General features: G+C 37.6%; 1 pseudogene; it reads left to right on the forward strand.

The window, feature by feature from the left end:
• The first annotated feature begins 1,678 nt into the window (after nt 1–1,678).
• LOC104223192 (cystathionine gamma-synthase 1, chloroplastic-like) lies at nt 1,679–17,554 on the forward strand (annotated as a pseudogene).
• The last annotated feature ends 2,218 nt before the right edge of the window (nt 17,555–19,772 follow it).

Below are 19,772 nucleotides of genomic sequence, written 5' to 3' on the forward strand. Positions count from 1 at the left end.
ATTTTTTTGGTGAACTCCTCGAGCATTTTCATTATTGCAGGATCAGTTCCTGATTCATTACCATTCGGCCTTTCTGGCACTGGCTCGGTACAGCGAGTGATTTCTGGCTCGACCATACTTGGAGTCCTATGTTGATTTTGCAATTGAGTAATAGCGGCCTGCTAAACCTATAGCATCTTGAATATTACCCGGAGGCTAACTCCTCCGCCTTCTCTGCACTGTGTACCTTGGCCACCAGATCGGCCTTCCCTGCGTACACTCTCTTCGGGGTCTGCCCCTAGGTCCGCATTTAGAGCAACGTGCGAACTGATATCGACTGGATCGGTGACCGGTGCTTTCCCGAGATTAGCCGGTGGCACCCCGGCTCCTGGAGCAATTACATTATCGTTTTCCCCGTGAAATCTGAGACCATCATCACCATGTACGGGTGCGTTTTGTGAGTTTGACATGCTTTAACCTAAGAGCAAAAATACTTGACAAGAACAAGTGTGAAAATAACGTGTGTTATCAGAATCAGCATTGAAACAATCACTATTATCCTTAGCTCCACGGTAGACGCCAAACTGTTTACCCTAAAATTTGAGTAACAATAACTTATATTGTGCTTTTAAGGATATGTGATTTAATCTAATACCAATTGATAAACAAGGAATTAAATAGACGAATTAAAGAATAAAGTAGATCAAACTAGTGCGTAAGCTAAATCTCAACCTCAACCTGTGATAGTCTCGAGGTATGATGATGGGAATAACAAATGATAAAACAACTCTAATGAACAGTAAGTGAAATAACAAGAGAGTAATGTGCGTATATTTTCTTATCGGTGAACAATGAAATCTTTACAAATGAATGTGATCCCTCTTTATATAGTAGGGGAGTTCTAAATAAGATACACTTCTAATTATAGTAGAAAATCATATTTGACAACTATTTAACCGCAAAAGACCAATCCATTCTGAAATTCACGCCGTGATCTCCGGCCCGTCGCAGGTATCTCGCTCTTTCCGTTACTGAATTATACCGGCATCATCTCTAAGCATGCTTTCTTCTTACCTCGGTAAGTGTTATCGACCTCGACCGCGGAAAGGAACTTCAACCCCGAGCTCGACGTCCTGGTCTTTCGACGTGGTATCACTTTTTTCATCGAAGGACGAAATCGGATAGCCCCAATTTCTACCGTATACACACATGCCACTCTCTTTCCAACATATCCTTTTCTTCTCTCCTACTAAACTTAATTATTTAAAAATTTGGTTGAGAAGACAAGTTAAGGCATGAATTTACAATGTAAAGATTATTACTGCATAAATTTCTGATAATTAATAATAAAAAAATTATGATGCAATAATTAATATCGAGACCTTTATTAAATGTGGAGATTCCTTGGTGGTTCAGAATGTCACATTTCAACTTGTTAACCTAACCTACTTGACCAACTAAAATTTATGAACGGTCACATTTGCGTCTCAACTATCATACTATTGTGTTTTGCCCAATATTTAATTTTCTCCTTTTACAAGACGACAAAGGTCAACTACGCATATTCTCTGCTTCTCATAGTAGTACAGTACCTTTTGGGACAAGTATTTAAACTTGTGTGGAACACAATTCCCTGAACTAACTTTCATCTCTTTTTCATTGCCGTCGTAGAACTACAATTTTTAACCCCCTAGAACCAATGGCTGTCTCCAGCTTTGCTAGGGTAATTCCGTCATTCGAATGCCGTTCGGACCCCGATTTCTCCGGCAGTCTTCCTAGCCCGGAAGCCGGCGTTCGATTCTCCGGCAAGGCTAGCTTCTCTGATTTTCAGGTTTCCTCCGAACTTCGCGAGGCAGCTGTTGCGGAAGCCAAATGTATGTAGTGTGAATAAGTCACAACTACTATACCAAAAATTATGACAGCCACCAAATAATAAATAAGACAATAAAACAACAATAAAGGAAACACCAGAATTTACGAGGTTCGGCTAATTTTGCCTACTCCTCGGACACAACCAATATTTTATTCCACTCCAAAAATACAAGTGAAATAATACTAAAGAGAGAAGATACAAATGCCTTAAACAGATGAGAAGGCAAATGAGAGGTGTGTTTCAATCCTAAACATTAGGCCTTCTTTTATAGGGGAAAAATCCCCCCCAAACTTAACTCCCAACCAATGTGGGACTAAAAATTTGTCAAACTTCAACAAATCTCCACCTTGGCAAAATTCCACATCTTCAATTTTCTCTCAATAACAAATTTTGATTGTGTCTTCATCTTTAATCTTCAGTTTTCAACAATGTTGATCAAATCCAAACAATGTTGAAACTTGACCGCAGTCACCACCTTTGTCAGCATATCAGCAGGATTCTCTGTAGTATGAATTTTCTTCACTGTGACTCCACCTTCTTCTATGATTTCTCGTACGAAATGATACCGAACATCAATGTGCTTCGTCCTTGCATGATAAACTTGGTTCTTCGCTAATTGAATAGCACTTTGACTATCACAAAAAATTGTGATACCTTTTTGTTCAACACCAAGCTCCTTTAGCAATCCTTGAAGCCAAATTGCCTCTTTCACAGCCTCTGTAATAGCCATGTACTCTGCCTCTGTTGTAGACAAAGCAACTGTTGACTGCAAAGTAGACTTCCAACTAACTGGTGCCTTTGCAAAAGTAAACACATAACCAGTAGTTGATCTTCGTTTGTCCAGATCACCCGCAAAATCTGAGTCACAATATCCAACTACAGACTGATTGTCTTCCTGCTCAAAAACTAACCCGACATCTACAGTATTATGAATATACCGTAGAATCCACTTCACAGCTTGCCAATGCTCCTTCCCTGGATTGTGCATATATCTGCTAATAACTCCAACAGCTTGTGAAATGTCAGGCCTTGTGCAAACCATTGCATACATCAAGCTACCAACAGCATTTGCGTATGGTACCTTTGACATATACTTTCGTTCAGCTTCATCCATTGGCGACATAGTAGTACTTAGCTTAAAATGGGAAGCAAGTGGAGTACTAACTGGCTTAGTCTTGTCATCTATGCCAAAACGTTGAAGTACTCTCTTCAAATATTCCTTTTGAGATAAACAGAGTTTCTTTGAACGTCTATCTCTAATTATCTCCATGCCAAGAATTTTCTTTGCCTCACCCAAATCCTTCATCTCGAACTCCTTCTTCAGTTGAATCTTCAACTTATCAATTTCTTTCGAATTCTTGGAAGCTATCAACATATCATCAACATATAGGAGAAGATATACAAAGGAACCATCTTTAAGCTTGTGCAAATACACACAATGATCGTATTTGCTTCTCTTGTACCCTTGCCGCAACATAAACTCGTCAAATCGCTTGTACCATTGTCTAGAAGATTGTTTCAATCCGTACAACGATTTTTCAAGTTTGCACACCATATTTTCTTTTCCAGCAACTTTGAATCCTTCTGGCTGAGTCATGTAGATTTCCTCCTCCAAGTTTCCATGTAAAAACGCAGTTTTTACATCCATCTGAACTAGTTCCAAATCCAATTGTGCTACCAAAGCCAACATAATTCTAATGGAGGAATGTTTTACAACTGGAGAAAACACTTCATTGTAATCAATTCCCTCCTTTTGAGCATATCCTTTGGCCACCAATCTTGCTTTGTAGCGAACATCTACTTGGTTAGGAAATCCTTCTTTCTTTGCAAATACCCATTTGCACCCAATTGCTTTCTTTCCCTTCGGGAGATTGGCCAATCTCCATGTATGATTCTGATGAAGGGACTGTATTTCATCATTCATGGCAATCCTCCACTTATCTTCTTCTGAACTTTGGACAGCGTCTTTATAAGTGGTAGGAACATCATCAACTACAATTGAGGTTGCACAAGCAACCGTCTCTATGAGACGAACAAGTTTCGTTATTGTTCTTTTTGGCCTGCTGGTTGCTATTGATTCAAGTTGTTGTTGAGGTTCCTGAGTTGGAATCTCCTCTACTGGCTCTCCTTCCAGAGGGTAATCTTCATTTGTTTCCTCCTCTGTTTCTTGTGTAGGAAAAATAAATTTTCCCTCAAACTCCACCTGCTTAGAAGCACCTTTATTTTGTTTGGTATCTTCTGTTACCTTATTTACCATAGCAGATTCATCAAAGGTAACATCCCTGCTGAATATTACTTTCTTTGTCATAGGACACCATAAGCGATATCCTTTGACTCCAGAAGTAATTCCCATAAAAATAGCCTTCTTTGCCCTTGGATCCAATTTTGACTCCGTCACATGATAATATGCAGTTGAGCCAAACACGTGCAAAGAGTTATAATCTACAGCAGGTTTTCCATACCATTTTTCAAATGGTGTCTTGCCATCAATAGCAGCAGATGGTAGACGATTAATGAGGTGGCATGCATATGTAATTGCCTCAGCCCAAAATTCTTTGCCCAAGCCAGCATTGGACAACATACACCGTACCTTCTCCAGCAAGGTCCGGTTCATACGTTCTGCCACTCCATTCTGTTGTGGTGTATGTCTAACAGTGAAGTGTCGGACGATGCCATCATTTTCACAGACCTTATTGAAATGATCATTTTTGTATTCACCTCCATTGTCTGTGCGAATACACTTGATCCTCCTGCCTGTTTGATTCTCCACCATCGTCTTCCATTTGAGAAAAATTCCCAGCACTTCATCTTTGTTTTTCATTGTATACACCCACACTCTTCGAGAAAAATCATCAACAAAGGTTACAAAATAGTGCTTCCCACCCAATGAAGGTGTTTTGGAAGGACCCCAAACATCAGAGTGTACATAATCCAAAATGCCTTTAGTATTATGGATCGATGTACCAAATTTAACCCTTGTCTGTTTCCCTTTAACACAATGCTCACAAAACTCCAAGTTGCAAGCCTTGACTCCTTTTAACAATCCTTGATCGATAGAGTTTTCAAGGATTTTCCTCCAGCATGTCCTAAGCGCATGTGCCATAGCTTGGTTGCTTCTGCCTCTTTGTCGTCACTGGATGTCACTGTCGCTGTCCCAATAACTGTACTGTCACGATAGCGGTACATATTATTATTCTTCCGATTAGCCTTCATTACCACTAGTGCACCGGAGCATACTCTCATCACTCCATTTTCTGCAATGATTTTGAACCCTTTTGATTCAAGGGCTCCCACAGAGATGAGATTCTTCTTCAAATCTGGTACATATCGAACATCTGTTAATGTTCTGATCATTCCATCGTGGTTCCTTAATCGTATTGAACCAATCCCATATGAGGTAAGAGGGCTGTTATCCGCTGTGTGAATAATTCCATATTCTCCTTCTTGAAAATCCACGAACCAGTCCCTGTTGGGACACATATGATAGCTACAAGCCGAGTCCATCAACCATATGTCTGATGATGTTGATGACTCTGTTGTAACTAATGAGAAGTCTGAATCATCACAATCAGCTACATTTGAATCCATAATGGCCTTTCCATTATTATATTTGGCCTTATTCTTCAACTTCGGACAGTCTTTCTTCCAGTGCCCTTTTTCTCGACAAAAGGCACATTCATCTTTGCTGGGTCTGGATCTTGACTTGGATCTTCCCTTCTTTGTCCTCGTTTGATTTTGAGGACGACCCCTCACAAATAGTGCTTCTCCTTCTCCGCCCTTCTGTTTTTCTCGCTTTCTTTGTTCATAGCTGTACAAAGCCGAACAAACTTCTCTGAGAGAAACTTCGTCATTTCCATGGAGTAGAGTAGTTTCAAGGTGCTCGTACTCATCAGGAAGTGACGCCAACAACATCAAGGCCAAGTCACCATCTTCATAAGTTGTATCCATATTTTGCAAATCTGTGACCAACTTATTGAAACTGGTGATATGTTCATTCATCGTGGTACCAGGAACATAGGTGAAGTGAAACAGTCTCTTCTTCATGTACAATTTATTTTGACTATTTTTCTTCAAAAATTTATCCTCCAGTGCTTTCCATAATTTACTTGCAGAAGTTTCCTTTGTGTATGGATATTTCTGCTCTCTAGCAAGGTAGGATCGAATGGTACCGCAAGCAACACGGTTGATAATTCTCCAATCTTCTTCTCCAATAACATCTGGTTTCTTTTCTTCAATGGCCAGATCTAGCCCTTGTTGAAAAAGGACATCTAGAACCTCGCCTTGCCACATCCCAAAATGTCCGGACCCGTCAAATATTTCTACCGCAAATTTCGCATTTGACACAATTCTTGTCATAAGCGAAGATGCCAATGATGACGTATTGTTGACACTTGATGTAGATTCTTCTTGTTTATTGTCTCCCATCTTTGACACAAATATTATTTAATAGCTGACGACACAAATCAAGATTATTTCCTTTCTGGTGTGGAAGATCAGACTAAGCTGCAACCACAGAGCATACTCAGACAGAACCTTGACTCAGTTACCAAGATAAATCTTTTCTGATGTGGAAGATCAGACTATGCTGCAACCACAGAGCATACTTAGACAGTACCTTGGCTCTGATACCAATTGTTGCGGAAGCCAAATGTATATAGTGTGAATAAGTCACAACTACTATACCAAAAATTATGACAGCCACCAAATAATAAATAAGACAATAAAGCAACAATAAAGGGAACACCTCTCATTTGCCTTCTCATCTGTTTAAGGCATTTGTATCTTCTCTCTTTAGTATTATTTCACTTGTATTTTTGGAGTGAAATAAAATATTGGTTGTGTCCGAGGAGTAGGCAAAATTAGCCGAACCTCGTAAATTCTGGTGTTCCCTTTATTGTTGTTTTATTGTCTTATTTATTATTTGGTGGCTGTCATAATTTTTGGTATAGTAGTTGTGACTTATTCACACTATATACATTTGGCTTCCGCAACAGCAGCTAAGTATTAAGGCTCGGAGGAACTGCAGCAACAACGGCGTGGCTCAAGTTGTGGCAGCTTCGTGGTCTAACAACCACGCCGTTCCTGACTTCACTCCGGCGGCTAATGCCGTCGATTCCTCCGCCTTTGCTCCGCTGGTGGAAAATGCGGCTTGTAATGATGAAAATGTACAGATTGAGGGTTTGACAGGTGTTAATAAATACGCTTCGTTTTTGAATTCCGATGGAAGCGTCGCTATTCATGCCGGTATAGTTTTATGGCCCTCTCACTTTGCCGTCTAGTTTGTTCTCGGTTTCCCCTGTCGTTATGCCTTGGTTCGTGGATTATATTCTGAAAACTCTGATTACTATTACTGTCCGTTCCAGTTTATGCGACAACATTTCCTTTTCTGTTTGTTCCAAAAAGAACAGCAAGTTTCTAAACTTGGAAAGCTAACTGTTATCACACCTTTTAAGACCACAAATTTCAAAATTCATTTTTGTAAACTCCGTGCTTTCAACTTTTCCACATAATGTGGAATGCCGGGAGCATAAAATAGGACGGTCCATCATCCATGCAATGGCGTGTAATGAATATATTTTATCTTATAAGGGTCTCAACAGATATAGAGAGGAAGGGATATAGAGAATTTTATAAAGCATCTGGGATTGAGGTGTAGTTGATTGATTAATTGAATGGTTTAAACCCATAGTTTACTTGACAATCTTGGAAGAGATGCATGAAATGAAATTTGTCTCAGGCCTTATCAGTTTCCGTTGATGTTTAGACTGAAGATGACGAGTCACAGTGAAGGCTCTCAAATTGAGGATAAAAGTATGTAGCACTTCAAATTAAAATTGGATAGATTTTTTTGGATATAAGGGCTTGAAAATAGTTCAACTTTATCTATCAGTTTGTTGAATTAGCTCATAATGCTCAGTAGAATTGAGGTTCTACCAATTCAAAAAAAGAAAAAGAATTAAAGGTTCGACTTTGCACTCTGAGCCAAATTTCAAGGTATTGTGAGTGTTACTGTGTTAAAATAAAAAATTAGAAAAACTGTTAAAAGAATAAAGAAATGTATAAAATAGTAAAGAATCAGAAATATTCCGAGTCCACAATTTTCTTGTGCGTCCTTAAGGAATTTTAACCCCCTCACACGTTGTCAAGGTAATGGATTAAATCCTCCCAGGATAAAACGGAATAAACCTTCCTGCAACAGTGGCAATACAAACTGCAGGATACCAACGAACTCAAAGAACGGAGCAAAATCACACTTACGAATTTGAGAGAGAGAGACTGCGAATTAGGAAGCAGTATATTCAGAAAGAAAGAAGTTCTGGAGTGTTTTTCGTATCTAGAAGATGCAGCCTTGCCTCAGAATTTATAGGCAAATATCAGAAGAGGTGTCTGGAAAGGTGCCTTTTCAGAAAATACGCGGCCTGCCGCGGTCTCTGAACTTTCAGCAGTGATTTGGTCCGAAGCCAAAGCCGAGCGAGCGACGACGACGGCGCGAGGGTTCATTCTCTTCAACTCCTTTTAAGAGCTTTAAGAAGTGAATCTATATATAAGCACACAAATGTGAGGGACAAAGTGCAAGACAAAAGTTCACTTCTTCAAATTTTCATTTTCCCTTCATTTTATTTCCCTCCATTTCCAATTCACACTTCTTCTGCTTTAAAGCCCAATGGCTTGAGGTCCAACAGGTATTGCAGTTAAAATGTCATATCTGCTGAAAAATATTGGTGTCTTGGCTTAAGGATGAATCTCTTTACATTTGCTACATGCGAATTCTTGCTGTATGTGTTTATGTGGGAAGGAAGAGAAGGAGGAAATGAGGGTTTTCTGTGTATTCCCTCCGAACTTTTTCTTTTACCCTAACTCTTTATTGGAAGCCAAACCCAATAAATAATGGTGGGTTGGAGTGGAAAATGAAAGAAGTGGTTCTTTCATTTTCCATTCCAACCACCATTTCTGACTTGGATTTTGATTTCAACACTGTTAATTCTGTCCTTTTCCTCTTCTAGCAAACCACAACAAAATGATAGAATGAAAAAGGAATCTTGTTCCCTGAATATTGTTGCCCAAATGCATTGGGGTTGTTGGGTTGCCTCCTGTGACAAAAAAAAGTTTCTTTTGTCGAATAACATATACGTATTTTTATGTATATTCTCTTCTTTGAATGAAGAATATTTCAAGAATTACCTTTGTATAGTGCAACTGGCAACAATAAGGTTTTGAGAGGATGGGAGTAATTCTGTGCTTTCATTTCAGCTGTGTGAATGGAGATAAAAACATACTTTGTTTGTTCTTGTTCTTCTTCAGGTGAAAGGTTGGGACGCGGTATTGTTACTGATGCCATAACTACCCCAGTGGTTAACACGTCTGCTTACTTCTTCAACAAAACTTCTGACCTTATTGATTTCAAGGTATTTTTTTCCATCGATTTCAAGGTATTTACTGTTGTTGTATTTGATTCATGAGTTGAGTTAAAAATATATTCTCTCTCTAGTTCCAATGAAGAGTTCCTGGCTTGAAAGGGGAAGTCATAGCACAGCCCTAGCCACTTGCTGTCACCTTTTGTTAAATATACCATCATATTGGTAAAAGAGAATATTAAGCACATTTTTTCAGCAAGCTGAATTTGTCTTTATGATTAATTTCACTTTATGATAATTTGGCAGGAAAAAAGACGTGCAAGTTTTGAATGTGGGCGCTATGGTAACCCCACTACTGTTGTTCTAGAGGAGAAAATAAGGTTAGCTTTATCTTTGATTAACTAGTTTTTCATTTTTTTATCTGTTCTTTTTACTTTCTCTAGTTGTCTTATGGGATCGTTACTAAGTGGCGATGTATTCTAGTAAATGAGGTATTTGTATCTCTAACAGTGCACTTGAGGGCGCTGAATCAACCTTGGTAATGGCATCTGGAATGTGTGCCAGTACTGTAATGCTGTTGGCCTTGGTTCCTGCTGGTGGCCATATTGTAACAACCACAGATTGTTACAGGAAGACCCGTATTTTTATTGAGACGATACTGCCTAAAATGGGAATTACGGTACTTCCGCTAATCCAAATGCTTAAGATACCTGTCATTCTAGTTTTAAGTGTAGAGATATTACAAGATTTCTTGACAAGAGAAAAAATTGTTATTCAGAATTGAGGAGTTGTCTTTATTTGGTAATGAAAATGAATGACATAAATTCATTCTAGACAACACTCTAAAAGCTGCTGGCGAATAATATAATCGAACCATAACATTTCTCTTCCCTTAATTAATCTAAGGGGGAAATGCTGAAGTGTTCCATTCCTGCAGGCCACAGTCATTGATCCAGCGGATATTGGAGCTTTGGAGTTAGCACTAAATCAGAAGAAAGTCAGTATGCAGACACACTGTTGCTTATCACTCAACATTTCTGAACTTAAATAGATAGAGAAGTGAAGATGGTTCCCATTGTCCGGTACCTTGTTCAATGCAGGTGAATCTTTTCTTTACCGAGTCTCCAACAAATCCATTCCTGAGATGTGTTGACATTGAGCTGGTTTCAAAGCTTTGTCATGAAAAAGGAGCCTTGGTTTGTATGGATGGGACGTTTGTGACTCCTCTCAACCAAAAGGCCCTTGCTCTAGGTGCTGACCTTGTTCTGCATTCTGCTACAAAATTCCTTGGCGGGCACAATGACGTAAGTGTTGCGGAAGCCAAATGTATAGAGTGTGAATAAGTCACAACTACTATACCAAAAATTATGACAGCCACCAAATAATAAATAAGACAATAAAACAACAATAAAGGAAACACCAGAATTTACGAGGTTCGGCTAATTTTGCCTACTCCTCGGACACAACCAATATTTTATTCCACTCCAAAAATACAAGTGAAATAATACTAAAGAGAGAAGATACAAATGCCTTAAACAGATGAGAAGGCAAATGAGAGGTGTGTTTCAATCCTAAACATTAGGCCTTCTTTTATAGGGGAAAAATCCCCCCAAACTTAACTCCCAACCAATGTGGGACTTTGGCATTTTGCCAAACTTCAACAAATCTCCACCTTGGCAAAATTCCACATTTTCAATTCTCTCTCAATAACAAATTTTGGTTGTGTCTTCATCTTCAATCTTCAGTGTTCAACAATGTTGATCAAATCCAAACAATGTTGAAACTTGACCGCAGTCACCACCTTTGTCAGCATATCAGCAGGATTCTCTGTAGTATGAATTTTCTTCACCGTGACTCCACCTTCTTCTATGATTTCTCGTACGAAATGATACCGAACATCAATGTGCTTCGTCCTTGCATGATAAACTTGGTTCTTCGCTAATTGAATAGCACTTTGACTATCACAAAAAATTGTGATACCTTTTTGTTCAACACCAAGCTCCTTTAGCAATCCTTGAAGCCAAATTGCCTCTTTCACAGCATCTGTAATAGCCATGTACTCTGCCTCTGTTGTAGACAAAGCAACTGTTGACTGCAAAGTAGACTTCCAACTAACTGGTGCCTTTGCAAAAGTAAACACATAACCAGTAGTTGATCTTCGTTTGTCCATATCACCCGCAAAATCTGAGTCACAATATCCAACTACAAACTGATTGTCTTCCTGCTCAAAAACTAACCCGACATCTACAGTATTATGAATATACCGTAGAATCCACTTCACAGCTTGCCAATGCTCCTTCCCTGGATTGTGCATATATCTGCTAATAACTCCAACAGCTTGTGAAATGTCAGGCCTTGTGCAAACCATTGCATACATCAAGCTACCAACAGCATTTGCGTATGGTACCTTTGACATATACTCTCGTTCAGCTTCATCCATTGGCGACATAGTAGTACTTAGCTTAAAATGGGAAGCAAGTGGAGTACTAACTGGCTTAGTCTTGTCATCTATGCCAAAACGTTGAAGTACTCTCTTCAAATATTCCTTTTGAGATAAACAGAGTTTCTTTGAACGTCTATCTCTAATTATCTCCATGCCAAGAATTTTCTTTGCCTCACCCAAATCCTTCATCTCGAACTCCTTCTTCAGTTGAATCTTCAACTTATCAATTTCTTTCGAATTCTTGGAAGCTATCAACATATCATCAACATATAGGAGAAGATATACAAAGGAACCATCTTTAAGCTTGTGCAAATACACACAATGATCGTATTTGCTTCTCTTGTACCCTTGCCGCAACATAAACTCGTCAAATCGCTTGTACCATTGTCTAGAAGATTGTTTCAATCCGTACAACGATTTTTCAAGTTTGCACACCATATTTTCTTTTCCAGCAACTTTGAATCCTTCTGGCTGAGTCATGTAGATTTCCTCCTCCAAGTTTCCATGTAAAAACGCAGTTTTTACATCCATCTGAACTAGTTCCAAATCCAATTGTGCTACCAAAGCCAACATAATTCTAATGGAGGAATGTTTTACAACTGGAGAAAACACTTCATTGTAATCAATTCCCTCCTTTTGAGCATATCCTTTGGCCACCAATCTTGCTTTGTAGCGAACATCTACTTGGTTAGGAAATCCTTCCTTCTTTGCAAATACCCATTTGCACCCAATTGCTTTCTTTCCCTTCGGGAGATTGGCCAATCTCCATGTATGATTCTGATGAAGGGACTGTATCTCATCATTCATGGCAATCCTCCACTTATCTTCTTCTGAACTTTGAACAGCGTCTTTATAAGTAGTAGGAACATCATCAGCTACAATTGAGGTTGCACAAGCAACCGTCTCTATGAGACGAACAGGTTTCGTTATTGTTCTTTTTGGCCTGCTGGTTGCTATTGATTCAAGTTGTTGTTGAGATTCCTGAGTTGGAATCTCCTCTACTGGCTCTCCTTCCAGAGGGTAATCTTCATTTGTTTCCTCCTCTGCTTCTTGTGTAGGAAAAATAAATTTTCCCTCAAACTCCACCTGCTTAGAAGCACCTTCATTTTGTTTGGTATCTTCTGTTACCTTATTTACCATAGCAAATTCATCAAAGGTAACATCTCTGCTGAATATTACTTTCTTTGTCATAGGACACCATAAGCGATATCCTTTGACTCCAGAAGTAATTCCCATAAAAATAGCCTTCTTTGCCCTTGGATCCAATTTTGACTCCGTCACATGATAATATGCAGTTGAGCCAAACACGTGCAAAGAGTTATAATCTACAGCAGGTTTTCCGTACCATTTTTCAAATGGTGTTTTGCCATCAATAGCAGCAGATGGTAGACGATTAATGAGGTGGCATGCATATGTAATTGCCTCAGCCCAAAATTCTTTGCCCAAGCCAGCATTGGACAACATACACCGTACCTTCTCCAGCAAGGTCCGGTTCATACGTTCTGCCACTCCATTCTGTTGTGGTGTATGTCTAACAGTGAAGTGTCGGATGATGCCATCATTTTCACAGACCTTATTGAAATGATCATTTTTGTATTCACCTCCATTGTCTGTGCGAATACACTTGATTCTCCTGCCTGTCTGATTCTCCACCATCGTCTTCCATTTGAGAAAAATTCCCAACACTTCATCTTTGCTCTTCATTGTATACACCCATACTCTTCGGGAAAAATCATCAACAAAGGTTACAAAATAGTGCTTCCCACCCAATGAAGGTGTTTTGGAAGGACCCCAAACATCAGAGTGTACATAATCCAAAATGCCTTTAGTATTATGGATCGTTGTACCAAATTTAACCCTTGTCTGTTTCCCTTTAACACAATGCTCACAAAACTCCAAGTTGCAAGCTTTTACTCCTTTTAACAATCCTTGATCTGATAGAGTTTTCAAGGATTTTCCTCCAGCATGTCCCAAGCGCATGTGCCATAGCTTGGTTGCTTCTGCCTCTTTGTCGTCACTGGATGTTACTGTCGCTATCCCAATAACTGTACTGCCACGATAGCGGTACATATTATTATTCTTCCGATTAGCCTTCATTACCACTAGTGCACCGGAGCATACTCTCATCACTCCATTTTCTGCAATGATTTTGAACCCTTTTGATTCTAGGGCTCCCACAGAGATGAGATTCTTCTTCAAATCCGGTACATATCGAACATCTATCAATGTTCTGATCATTCCATCATGGTTCCTTAATCGTATTGAACCAATGCCATATGAGGTAAGAGGGCTGTTATCCGCTGTGTGGACGACTCCATATTCTCCTTCTTGAAATTCCACGAACCAGTCCCTGTTGGGACACATATGATAGCTACAAGCCGAGTCCATCAACCATATGTCTGAAGATGTTGATGACTCTGTTGTAACTAATGAGAAGTCTGAATCATCACAATCAGCTACATTTGAATCCATAATGGCCTTTCCATTGTTATGTTTGGCCTTATTCTTCAACTTCGGACAGTCTTTCTTCCAGTGCCCTTTTTCTCGACAAAAGGCACATTCATCTTTGCTGGGTCTGGATCTTGACTTGGATCTTCCCTTCTTTGTCCTCGTTTGATTTTGAGGACGACCCCTCACAAATAGTGCTTCTCCTTCTCCGCCCTTCTGTTTTTCTCGCTTTCTTTGTTCATAGCTGTACAAAGCCGAACAAACTTCTCTGAGAGAAACTTCGTCATTTCCATGGAGTAGAGTAGTTTCAAGGTGCTCGTACTCATCAGGAAGTGACGCCAACAACATCAAGGCCAAGTCACCATCATCATAAGTTGTATCCATATTTTGCAAATCTGTAACCAACTTATTGAAACTGGTGATATGTTCATTCATCGTGGTACCAGGAACATAGGTGAAGTGAAACAGTCTCTTCTTCATGTACAATTTATTTTGACTGTTTTTCTTCAAAAATTTATCCTCCAGTGCTTTCCATAATTTACTTGCAGAAGTTTCCTTTGTGTATGGATATTTCTGCTCTCTAGCAAGGTAGGATCGAATGGTACCGCAAGCAACACGGTTGATAATTCTCCAATCTTCTTCTCCAATAACATCTGGTTTCTTTTCTTCAATGGCCAGATCTAGCCCTTGTTGAAAAAGGACATCTAGAACCTCGCCTTGCCACATCCCAAAATGTCCGGACCCGTCAAATATTTCGACCGCAAATTTCGCATTTGACACAATTCTTGTCATAAGCGAAGATGCCAATGATGACGTATTGTTGACACTTGATGTAGATTCTTCTTGTTTATTGTCTCCCATATTTGACACAAATATTATTTAATAGCTGACGACACAAATCAAGATTATTTCCTTTCTGATGTAGAAGATCAGACTAAGCTGCAACTACAGAGCATACTCAGACAGAACCTTGACTCAGTTACCAAGATAAATCTTTTCTGATGTGGAAGATCAGACTATGCTGCAACCACAGAGCATACTTAGACAGTACCTTGGCTCTGATACCAATTGTTGCGGAAGCCAAATGTATAGAGTGTGAATAAGTCACAACTACTATACCAAAAATTATGACAGCCACCAAATAATAAATAAGACAATAAAACAACAATAAAGGAAACACCAGAATTTACGAGGTTCGGCTAATTTTGCCTACTCCTCGGACACAACCAATATTTTATTCCACTCCAAAAATACAAGTGAAATAATACTAAAGAGAGAAGATACAAATGCCTTAAACAGATGAGAAGGCAAATGAGAGGTGTGTTTTAATCCTAAACATTAGGCCTTCTTTTATAGGGGAAAAATCCCCCCAAACTTAACTCCCAACCAATGTGGGACTTTGGCATTTTGCCAAACTTCAACAGTAAGTGGCATCAGCTGGAGTTTGGACAATTAAACAACTATACCGCCATTAGCAATATCAAACTGACTGCTTTGCTGTGTACTTCATACAGGTTCTTGCAGGTTGCATTAGTTGTCCTTTAGAATTAGTTTCAGTAGTTCGAAACTTGCATCACATCCTGGGTGGTGCTATCAATCCAGTGAGTTTCCTTACTGATGTCTTGCTTGACTTAATTCCGTGGCTTACTATGCTGTATATGTGTAAGTTAAATTTGGTGAAGGAAAAATTGCTCTTAAAGTGGACTTTAGTACTAGTACGGTATTTGGGTTGTTTAAAAATGTATGAAGTGTATTCCCGTAAAATAAATAAATAAAATGTATGAAGTCTAGGTATTAAGGCCTAGTCATGTTGATCAACTTACTTTAGGTCCAATATTCACTAGGCGCCTTTTACTCTTGTTAGAGATTTCTGTGCCAGTAGAAAATGTATGAGAATTTTCAGCTTTAGAGAACCAAGAACCTATATTTTTCAATATTGGATCGAGACGGGTCTAAATGGAGTGACATGGATAGAGAGTATTCATAAAGCTGGGTCAACTAGCTTGGGATTGCGGCATAGTTGTTGATGTTGTATGAAGTGTAGTTGGCATTTTAAGCTTGTATTGTATTGTATTGTATTGCAGTTTGATTCAATTTTCCCATCTACCAGAATGCTGCATATCTTATCATCCGAGGCATGAAGACGCTGCATCTTCGTGTACAGCAACAAAACTCAAATGCATTGAGCATGGCCGAGATTTTAGAGGCTCATCCCAAGGTATTCTAGGCTTCAGTAACTCCATCAGTCATGATTTGAAATTCAAACTTGGAACAGAGCACAATCACCTAATGGATACGCATGAGATTTCATATGCATGAGAAAAGTAAGAATGTTCCACTTGATATTGATTAAAGCAAATGCCAATCTTAGGAGCCTAACATCGGTCGGTATCAGGATCTATGTTCTCTTACCTCTGTAAAATTCTACATCATACCTGCTTGACTTAAGCTGTAGAGCTTCTATTTTCTTATACTCCTGTATAATCCACCTTAAGTCATGTAGCTACTTCGTCCTAATGCATGATTGCCTGATTAATGAACATAAAAGTTGCTGTCATCCCGCACTTTTCTTTTCTTTGTGCAGCTCAGTTGGAGTTAAGAGGTCTTGTTTTTCCTGCTCTTCATTAGGATCTGTGCCGTTCTTGGAAGTGCTGTTATATCTGAAAGAAATGAATTGCAGGTGAAACATGTCTTTTCCAGGGTTGCCGAGTCATCCAGAATATCATATTGCAAAGAAGCAAATGACTGGCTTTGGTGGTGTGGTCAGTTTTGAGGTTTGTATTTTATGATGAATCTATGATCCTTGGTCAACCAAGTATTCCTTTCATTTCCTTTTTTACGTGCAGTAAATCAAAAGGCTACATTTTTTGTTAGGTTAACTACTGCAAAATTTGTGGATGCTCTGAGAATTCCCTATATTGCTCCATCATTTGGAGGTTGTGAAAGCATTGTGGACCAACCAGCAATAATGTCTTACTGGTATGTCAATATTTTATTCCATGGTTAGTTATCCAAAATATATATTATTCTATTCTAAGGCTGGTGGTGTTGTGTCTCTGTTCCCCCTTTACCTTTCTCCGAGCATGTTTGGCGAAACTTTGGAAACTCAAAGAAGTTTGATATCAAGGATTAATATCTTGAGAGGTGCAACAATAAAAATAAAATAAAATCATTGATACAAGAGAAGTCAAGGTAAATTAAAAATGAAAATATTTTGTAAATAATATTGTTGTACATTCCGAAAACAGGGATCTTTCCCAGTCAGATAGAGCTAAGTATGGGATCATGGACAACTTGGTTCGGTTCAGCTGATGTTCTTCAGGCTTTGGATTCCATATAGGCTATTTCACCTGCAACGATTTTCCTTTTCTTTTTATTGATTTGAACTTCTATTATTGTTGACTTTCTCACTTGACCAATGGTTGGAATGTAATGAAAGGATCGTCAAGTAGATGATCCAACCCATTAGATTATCTGGATAGGTTAAGGAAAAATTTACTTGGTGAATGTGTCGGTATTTTTCGTAACAACCTCCTTTGTCCGTACATTTTGATGCCTTTCATAGCGATTGGCTACTACTCCCTTTGTCTTAATTTGCATGATTTAAGTCAGATTCAAATATAATAACATATTATCATATTTAATAATCATTTAACTTTAAACTTTTTATTGATTTATACCGAGAGAATCTTTAAAGCTCTATTTGGATCACAAGTTTTAAAAATCTTTCTTTCATCCTTAAATTTTAGGCCTAGTCAAAAATTATGACATCAATTGGGATGAAGGGAGTATACAACTTAACAACATTTGACTTTTAGATTTTATTTGATTGTTTTACACAAAAATACCCAGGAGCTCCTTTGTTCAATTTGTTTATATACAAAAGATAATAAAAATATTTAATTTTATAATCTCAAATGATATCCATATTATACTAATTACACTTTTAGAAATGCTAGTACAATATTAATGAGGTGAAGTGTGTGGAAAAATGGCAGAACACAAAAAGTCTCAAACTTTATCTCTCAATTTCTCATTCCAAGAATGAATTTTTGACGTTCCATATTCCTGGTTGAAACTTACAGATTTAGTTAAAGTTATGTCTCAAATAAATATTTTTTGGTTATAATAAACTAATAAATAATATAGATATTTGAGTAAGGTTATTATAGAGATAATTTTGCAAAAATTATACCATTATAATGACAAAATATTGTTGTTATAAGTGAAAGATAATTATAAAAAGGTAAAATATAATATAAAACGTCGATTTCAAAAAAGAAAAGTTTCTTTAATAGTGAAAATAATATTATATAATTATAGAAAGGTTTGAATATATTATAATATTATGAAAATGGAATAGTGAGAAATAAACGAGCATTAATTGTACGGGAGACTCACAGTTAGCACCAGACCAAAAGTTTTGATGTATAATAATGTTTATTCTTTTAAGGAAAAAATCTTTTTGAGTAAATTATATTCTTAAAATCCTTCTTAATGAAAGAATTTGCACTTATTCTATTATCTGATTCATAATTTTTGGGATAATTTAATAAATTTGTCTTCATGTTTGGCTTCATAACCCTAACCAGCTCCTTTGTCTTTGCAATATTATGCTTGCCTTCTGTATTTTGATTTATTTGTAATAGTTGTTTAAAACTATTTATAATTAATACAAATATTATGCTTGCCTTTGCAATGACAATTGAGATTTTGAATAATGGTATCTTGAACTATTTTATGATTTGACATTTAGTTCTCTTGAAATGATTGTACCTTCATTAAATACTTGACGGTGATTTTGATAAACTCTTATCTAGAGTTTATTCCTTGTATTTCTTACATAGTTTACATTTCTTTTATTATAAAATATTAGGTAAGTTTATGTCACTAAGCTTTACACTTAACGATAGTTTGTCACTATTGTAGGTGATGTACCGGGAGAGACTTGAGGGTGGCCATTTGAAGTAGACTCTTTGGTTGCATAAATGAAGATCACACTTGCATAAGCGTATGTATTCTTTTTGTAGACTTTTGGGACTTGTATATGATCCATATAATACACTTAGATATGCACTTTTGAATGATTATTCATGACAATATTATTTTGGTAACTTAATTTTAGTGAATGATTTGACTATTTTGGGGATATTCTGCCCAAGTCTTGTAATATATTAAATTTGGTATTTGAATTGAACTTGAGAACAATGATTGGAGACTTAATAGTTATATCTGAGTCTTGGAGTTGAGTTTTCTGCTGAGTCCTTAAAGGTATTGTATGAAAAATATCCATCTTTTAACTTCTAAGTATTTGATAAATTCTAAAGTATTGATTTAATCTAAATAAGTGTTGCCATTTTCTTTTTCTTTTTTTATAGTTGCATTTTGCACTTTTTAAGGAGATTTTTAAGAAAATTTTCTAAGTTGAGATGTCGTATGTTGAATTTTATTTATGGGCCTATTTTTAACCAATAGATTATAATAACAATTTGCTAAACTAGTTTCACAAGTCTTGAATACTTGAATTCTTTGCCCAAATCTCATGGAAGTATTGAAATTAGTTCTTCTTTTTTTTCCTTTTTTTTTGTTAGTTTATTTTACAAAAGTAAATGTTTAACTTTATAAGTATTACATTGATATTTATAAGTGGCATCCTACTAGGGGGTTGCTACAG

The sequence above is a fragment of the Nicotiana sylvestris genome, chromosome 2, assembly GCF_000393655.2.
Source record: "Nicotiana sylvestris chromosome 2, ASM39365v2, whole genome shotgun sequence".
Taxonomy (NCBI): domain Eukaryota; kingdom Viridiplantae; phylum Streptophyta; class Magnoliopsida; order Solanales; family Solanaceae; genus Nicotiana; species Nicotiana sylvestris.